Source organism: Colobus angolensis, unplaced genomic scaffold (genome assembly GCF_000951035.1).
Source record: "Colobus angolensis palliatus isolate OR3802 unplaced genomic scaffold, Cang.pa_1.0 Scaffold151, whole genome shotgun sequence".
NCBI classification, from domain to species: Eukaryota; Metazoa; Chordata; class Mammalia; order Primates; family Cercopithecidae; genus Colobus; species Colobus angolensis.
This window is the reverse complement of record NW_012114611.1, coordinates 3,159,538-3,167,731: the sequence shown is the minus strand read 5'-3', so window position 1 is coordinate 3,167,731 and position 8,194 is coordinate 3,159,538. Positions and strand designations below refer to the sequence as shown.

Sequence of the window (8,194 nt, the reverse complement as noted above, 5' to 3'; positions counted from 1 at the left end):
GTTTGAGACCAGCCTGACCAACATGGTGAAACCCCGTCTCTACTAAAAACACAAAGATTAACTGGGTGTGGTGACATGCACCTGTAATCCCAGCTACTCAGGAGGCTGAGGCTAGAGAATCACTTGAACCCGGGAGACGGAGGTTGCAGTGAGCCAAGATTGCGCCACTGCGCCCCAACCTGGGTGACAGAATGAGACTCCGTCTCAAAAAAAAAAAAGAAAAAGAGAAGTACACAAGTTCAGGTCCCACCCCAGACCTGCTGAATCAGAATTTTCATGTTAACAAGATCCTGAGGTCATTTGTTTACATGTTAAGGTTTCAGCACTGGTCTGGGTGGGGCAGTAATTCTCAGTCTTGACTGCATATTGGGATCACTTGGGGAGCTTTTAAAAATCCCAATGTTGTGACTGCACCCCAGAACTATTAAATCAGAAAATTTTTTGGTGGGGGGACCCTGGTCAGTTTTTTTAAGCCCCCCACGTGATTCCAATTTGTGCCTAAGGTTGAGAACTGCTGCTCTCAGGCTGTGCAGCCAGCCAAGGGAGCACTCAGATGGTAAGTCCATGTGAGGGCCCACAACTCACTTCTCAGCCTCTAAATTCACTTGTTGGACCCAGCTAGCTGGGAAGCCAAAGGGACTTATTCATCCTCAGCAAGTGTGAGAATTGGCTAGGGCTTATGTTTGTTTCCAATATCTAAGTGAGATGTTCATTAGTTTTTGACAAAACATGTCTAAATACCACACCACTGAAGGGTACAGAAGCAGCCTGCATGACTGAAGGCCGGGAAGAGTTGATTCACTTCCTCAATCTGGGACCTGGATAACCCTGGCATCCCAGAGCAGTCCCGATGAAGGGAGCCATTCTTCCTGTCCAGGGTGGAGGCCACTGTTTTTTCCAATGTCACTTGTCTTCAGCTGCCCTCCTGCAGCTCGGCAAGAATGCGAGGGGCACTGGGGCCAAAGAGAAGAGGTGGGTTTTCCTGAAGAGCGGGATTCTCTCATCCTGTTGATCTGAACAGGACATCAGAGGCCCCAGCTACTTTCTAGTGATGAATGACATTTGCAGAGATGAAGCTTCGTCTCTGAGCTGGTAAGGATTTGGGAAAAGCAGTCTGAAACCTGCCTTTCAGGAAATGGGTCCCACGAGCAGCAAGGCTGTCCCAAGGGGTGGAGCTGCAGCCCCATGTGGAACATGGACTTGAAGCCTCACTGAGAAATGTTATCCTTGACTTGGGTGATGGGGAGGTGCAGAGTTATTCACTTTGGAAATGGGATTCCCTAACTATATGATTATTAGCTAATTTGTCTCAACATGTCCACAGAATGTCCTAATCTTTGTATTCACAGCTGTTCTCATGCATTCATTCTATGGGGGCCTTAGAGGACTCGGTCAAGACAATGGTGCCCTCGGGAAGGTTACAAGACAGCAAGCTGTGCTGCTTTGTCCATCTTGGGATGAGGCGAGAGGGCGGCACTGGTTGGGTCCCAGGATATCGGGCAGGACACCACTGCTGCGCTCCCTTCCTCCTATGGGGTACCACGCTTCTCTCAGATATCCTTAGAAAGCTGGGTTAGCCAGCAGGTCACTGGGCCACAAGCCACATGTGAAAGAGGCTCTCCCTGTCCCCTGACTAGGTCTGAGCACAGTTCCAGGGGAGAAAGAGGGAGGAGGCTCGGGAGCATTGTCCCCCTCCTGTCGCTGGTAGGTGAGCTTGTGTCCAGTGGAGACAAAGAGAAAGCTGGCCAAATGTTGTTATCTCCCCCAGCTGCCTGGACTCTATTGCCATCCCTTGTCCCCATGAAGACTCCCCGTCACCCCACCCGCACTATTGTCTGGGCTGTACAATTAGCACTTTGTTAAATGTTCTCTCATTCTTCAGTGGCACCTCATTACTGAGCCATAAAACAACGGGGCCCAGCAGGTTCCTGGGCGGTCAAATGGTCCAACCCTCTTGACTTAGAGATGCGGAAAATGAGGCTTTGGGGACAATGCTGTGTCCAGCCATAATGGAGCCCACAGCAAAAGGAAGAATAGTAATATTGATCCTATATTTATTTAAATGTCTGGTATTTTGTTCATTATAGATTTTTGCATTAATTTTTATTTTTAAAATGTTGCATTAAACTAGTCTGTATCTTGATGACTGAGTTTTTTGGTGCCTCTTAAAGCGTGCATCCTGGGCCTGGCCCTGACAGGGAGAATAGGGAGTTGCCCAAGGTGACACTAGTTTTGATCAAGAGGTTAAAAGAGAGCTTGAGTCTTCCAACTTGTCCACTTCCTTCTTCTCTGTCAGCTTCAAGTACAAAGTCCTGTTTCTCCAAACAAGGAGAGAGCTCCAGCAGGCAGGGTGGTGAACTTGTGGAATAATAACACTTTCACATGGTTATTGCCTAGCCAAAGAAGCAACTGTATTTGAAAATTTCAGAAACTGCAGATTTATTCCTTAAATAAGGCACTATTGTTGAGATAGTATCAAAATATTGACACTGCAGTGAGATAAGAGATCTAGGAAAACATATCAAAATGTGGACCAGTGCCCCAGCTCAATCCTCTCTCACCTGCACTGCTTCGGAAACCCCTTACTTTCCTTCCAAATCCAGCTGACATCCTTCCAAAGAGTTTTGTGTCTCTGATCAGGCTTCACTACACTTGTGTTTCTCCCACTCACCTGGTGCTCAGGGCATAGAACACAGCCCCAGGTACACAGAGGGTGAACAATCTTCAACAACTGGGCACCAAGGATCCTGCTCCTTTTTCTTTGTAATGGCTGCATGACATGGTCTTCTGTATGGATGTACAAGTTGCCTATTGATGGACTTTCGGTTGCTTCTTTTTGTTCTCTCTCTGTCTTTCTTGTTCTCTCTTTTCTTATCTTTTTTGGCCCCCTTTTCCTCCAGGGTTCTCTACTGCAGAGTCATGTAATTCCCACACAGTTTTCTCAGAGCAAGTACATGTTCCCTGCCCAACATCAGCGCTGTTGTCATTCATGTCCTGTATCTATGGGGATGACCATGCTCCTTTGGAGAAAAGGCTTGGAACTTACCAACTTATGGAAACTTATGGAAATCATCATTTGGTATTGAGATTTTGCAGGGAACACACTCCTTAAAAATCCCTGTGAGTGTGGCTGTTAAGAATCCCACAAAGAGGGAGAAAGGTGGGAAGCGAGTGAAGCGAGGCTCAGCTGCCACCAAGAACTAAGCGGGGTCCACTTTGCGTCTGCTGCAAAGAAAGGAACGGACATTTGGCCTCTCTCCTCTTCCTTTATTGTGTCATAGTCTTTCCTTTACTCTTCTCTTTTTAAAACAAGAAAATCATAATTTTAATATTGTTTTTAAAATAGACATACATTCACACAATTCAAAATTCCAGTAGTTGGCCAGACACAGTGGCTTATGCCTGTAATCCCAGCACTTTGGGAGGCTGAGGCAGGAGGGTCGCTTGAGGCCAGGAGTTCCAGTCAAGCCTAGGTAGCATAGTGCAGACTCCATCTCTACAGAAAACATTTTAAAATTAGACGACTGTGGTGACACACATCTGAAGTCCCAGCTACTTGGGAGGCTGAGGTGGGAGGATCACTTGAGCCCGGGAGATTGAGGCTGCAGCAAGCTGTGATCACACCCCTGCACTCCAACCTGGGCAACAGAGTGAGACCTTGTCTCCACAAATAAAATAAATAAATAAAATTCCAAAGGTACAAAAGGTGAAGTCTCCTCCGCTTCCACTCATTCCCCTCCCCATAGGGGACCAATATTACTAGTTCTCAGGTCTCCTTCCAGAGAGATTCCAAGCATATGCAAGCAACTGTGTTTAAAAATCATCCCTCACTCCCATCTCAAATGGTAAAAATCACCCCTCTCTTCTCCTGGCACAAATGGTACTCCACACACTGGTCTACACAGGACTTTTTCACTTTCTGTGTCCTGGAAAGATTCCACACCCACATGTTTTTGAAGTCCTCATTATTTTAAGATTGCTTAATATTCCATTGTATAGATATACCATAATTTATTTAACCAGTCCCATTCTGATGGACATTTGGGTTATCTCTAGCCTTTTGCTGAGATAATGCTGCAGTAAATATTTGTGTATATGTCATTTTGCACATGCACATTTATGTGTTGGATAATTTCCTAGAAGCAGAATTGCTGGGTCAAAATTGAAGTATATCAAAAAAATTTTACAGATATTGTTAAATTCCCTTTAACACTGCATGTGCCATTCCCATCAACAATGTACCCCAATGCCTATTTCACCAAACCTTTGCCAGCTACCACTGCCATGGTTTACAGAGGAAAAATCTCACCACCATAGCCACTCCTTGTATAGTAATCAGTTCTTTTGGTCTTTGCCAATCTGAAAAGTGAAAAATGCTACCTCAGTGTGGTTTTAATTTGTATTTTCTTTCCTTCCTTCCTTCTTTCTTTCTTTCTTTCTTTCTTTCTTTCTTTCTTTCTTTCTTTCTTTCTTTCTCTTTCTTTCTTCTTTCTTTCTTTTTTTTGTATTGGTTTTGTTTCATTTTCTGGGAACTGTTGGTTCATATGCTTTGCTTGCTTTTCTATTCAACTGTTGTTCTCTTTCTTATTTGATTTACGTGAGATCTTTATATAGGCAACATTACCTCTTGCCTATAATAAGAGTTGCAGGTAATTCTTGATGATTTTCATTTCGATTTTTTTTTTTTTTTTTTTTGAGACAGAGTCTCACTCTTGTTGCCCAGGCTGGAGTGCAGTGGCACAATCTCAGCTCACTGCAACCTCCACCTCCCAGGATCAAGCAAATCTCCTCTCTCTGTCTCCTGAGTAGCTGGGACTACAGGCATGCACCACCATGACCGGCTAATTTTTGTATTTTTAGTAGAAACGGGGTTTTACCATGTTGGGCAGCCTGGTCTTGAACTCCTGACCTCAACTGATCCACCTGCCTCAGCCTCCCAAAGTGCTGGGATTACAGGCATGAGACACTGTGCCTGGCCTCATTTTGGCTTTTGACTTTGTTTATGATGATTCTTTTTGTTTGCCATGCAAACACTTTTTATTTTTATATGGTCAAATTTATTGTTATTTTATTTTATGGTTTCTGGTTTCATTCATAGATTTTAATTTTTTTCTCCTGGCTCCTTTGAGTTATTTTAGGGTTAAATTTTTACTTTAAATTTTTGATCCACATACAATTGATCTCATTTTAAGGTATGAGATATACATCTGAATTTACTGTTTTTTCTCCCAAATGTCTGTCCAGTTGTGCTGGGACATTTATTGAAAAGTCTATTTTGGCTGGGTGCAGTGGCTCACATGTGTAATCCCAGCACTTTGGAAGCCCAAGGCAAGCAGATGTCTTGAGGTCAGGAGTTCAAGACCAGCCTGGCCAAAATGGCGAAATCCCGTCTCTACTAAAAATACAAAAATTAGCCTGGCATGGAGGCACGCGCCTGTAATCCCAGCTACTTGGGAGGCTGAGCCATGAGAATTGCTTGAATCCAGGAGGCAGAGGTCATGGTGAGCCGAGATCATTCCACTGCACTCGAGCCTGGGAGACAGCAAGAAAAGTCTATCTTTCTTAACTGGTTGAAATGCCATCCTTGCTCTACTATAAATTCCAGAGTTTGTCTGTGCCCATCTCAGTACTTCTGTGTCCCCTGCCGTGTGTATCCAAGCACCAGCACCACAGTCCCTTTTTTTTTTTTTTTTGGCTCCATGCAACTTGACTACAAGTCTGCAGACATGGAGATTTGCTGACCCCGAGGTGGGATGAGGAGGTAGGAGAAATAGCAAAAGAGTTGGATATTAAGATCAGAAAGCTTCTGGGCTCTCTCCAAATAACCTCTAGCATCTAAAACAGCTTTGCTCCTATACATTCTCTCAAAATAAAACAAAAAGAGAACAAAGAAGTCAGTTTCCTTATCAAACAGCTATTTGTCAAGCCTGAAAGAGCCCCTCTAGTCTAACCCTGTGCCTGCTGCTGACACTGTCCTGGAGTACCTTCTAAGATTGTTTCAGGAGCTTAAGAAGGCCCTAAGTGTGGCTTTGATTGCCATATTGGAAATGCTTCCCTCACTGGCTCCCTGGGCTCCAAGCCCAGTACTTGACAGTTGCCTGTAAACTGAGCAGGTCTTTATCTCAAAGACATTACAATGGACCCTAAACAAACACATTAACAACCACTCAGAGACCTAACTAACGCTGGCCAATAAACAAAGCACCAGAAAAGCTTATTCAGAAAAGGTTCCTCCTTCCTGCAGCCCCTGAGGGCAGATCCCGCTTCCTCAGATCCTGCTTCCTCAGCCTGCAGGCTGCTTGCTGCCTTCCAAGGGCTCTCCAGCCCTCCCTGCAGGAATGTAATCATCTGCCCTGTGTGCCCTGCCTCCTCTCACCTTTACCCACAATAACCCAGCATGGTCGCAATGCACTCAGTGCCTACCTATTGCAAATAAAACAAGAAAGTAAATCTCCTTCAAAGGAACAGCCAATAGCTCCAGGCTACCAAAAGGAATGTGTTCCATGGGAGCTAGTGATTACCCTATATACCAAGGTTTTAAATTTAAGGTCTTTGGATGAGCTTCAGAGGTTCCCTGAACCCCTACAATGATTTGCAAAATGCATATGTAGACTTATGAAGGGCATTTTTCCCTAAGATATGGGGAAGGAGATTCCCTGTATCATCAGAATTCAACATCAAATATTTTTAAAATCTAGATATCTATGGATAAAAGGATATGATGTCTAGAATTGGTTTCAAAACATTTCAGTTGGAGGACAAAGAGTGGGTGAAGTAGGTGCAGTTATGGATTAAACAAGATTGGCCATTAGTTGACAGTTATTAAAGCTAGTGATGAGTGCTTGGGAATTTATATTATTCTGTCATGAAAGAAGTGGAAGGAAGGAAGAAGAAAGGGAGGGAGGGAGGGAGGGAGGGAGGGAGGGAGGAAACCTTTGCTACAGACTACGCTGAAAGAACCAGACCATAGTATACATCTGCTATTCTCATAGTTCTAGCTTTATAGGAACAACTGCCCAGTGGCTTGCCTGATCAGTGTTTGAAAGCCTGGAAAATTTGAGGGTGCAGAGCCATGTTCTTCTCACTCTCACCCCTGCTCTCTATCCTCAGCATCACCCAGAGAGAGGGACCAGAATCCCTGAAGCCATCTTGGTTCATCTGCACTGTCTCTCCTACACTTCTTCACCTCTCCCCTCCCCACTTCACTCCAGGCTGCAATGGGGCAAGGAGGTGGTCATCCAAGGCCCTGGCTCTCCATCCAGACCCCAGGCAGGTAGAGCCCCTATTGCCTGAGCAAGCTCGCACAGGAGGGGGCTGGGGTTGCACTATTTGGATGTTCTTGGAGTAGAAAATTCACAAATTCCAAGCTCTGCTCCCAAAGCAAACCTCCCCAGCCCAGGTGGCTGCATCCTTCTCCTCCCCTCCACCCAGTTCCCTGGGTCGCCAAACGGAGGCTTTGAAAACCAGCTTGTGTTTGGTTTGTGAAAGCACCAATGTTTGCAATGTTTGCCCAGCAGAGAAGGAGCATATTTTCTCCCTTCCAAATGCAAACTCAAAAGATGCTCCACAGTTTTTCTTCAGACTTTCCACAGGAAACATAAATAAGAAAGAAAAATGACTTTAGGTGCTGAGACCTGAAATGGAATTTCAACCCTGAAGGAACTGCCTGTAACAAGCACTCTCTGTCCTTCAGTGAAGGCTTCGAGAGCCTGGGTGCACGTTCCTTTCCTCTGAGCAGCCTTCACAGACGAGGCAAGGGGAGGAGCTGAACCAGTTCTTAGGCCTGACTCCCAGCTAGGTTTTCAGTCCCCACACAATGAATGGCCGGTGATTGGCAGAGCAGCTGAGATTCCCTGGCTACAGTGTTCTTTTTTATCTTTCTTAATTGTGTTAGGGTAGAACAAATGAGAGTGCTCCAACCTGAGAGCCCAGCCACACTGCAAGCCAGATGCACAATCAGAGTGTGAAGTGTGGACACGCCCCCCTGGAACTCGAGGCCACAATTTGCCACCTGCTCTGCCTTTGTCTCCATCTCGGAAGAAGGACATCCCAGATCTGTGGCCTCTGTCCTCACGGATCTCATAATTATCAGACAAACACAACCAGAGAGAGGCTGGAAGGCAGTGCTTCAGCATCACACATATATGCATTGGTGACCCAGAGTTCTGAATAATCTTTTTTTTTTTTTTTTTTT

The 8,194-nt window shown here is 45.1% G+C and overlaps 1 long non-coding RNA gene across 1 annotated transcript in view; it reads right to left on the bottom strand.

Annotated features, from left to right (window-relative positions):
• Positions 1 to 3,950: 3,950 nt before the first annotated feature.
• LOC105507668 overlaps positions 3,951 to 8,194 on the bottom strand; it is a 6,392-nt gene continuing 2,148 nt past the window's right edge. Inside the window, exon 2 of the long non-coding RNA XR_001001132.1 lies at positions 3,951 to 4,359. This is a non-coding gene — a long non-coding RNA (uncharacterized LOC105507668). The remainder of the gene's footprint in view (positions 4,360 to 8,194) is intronic.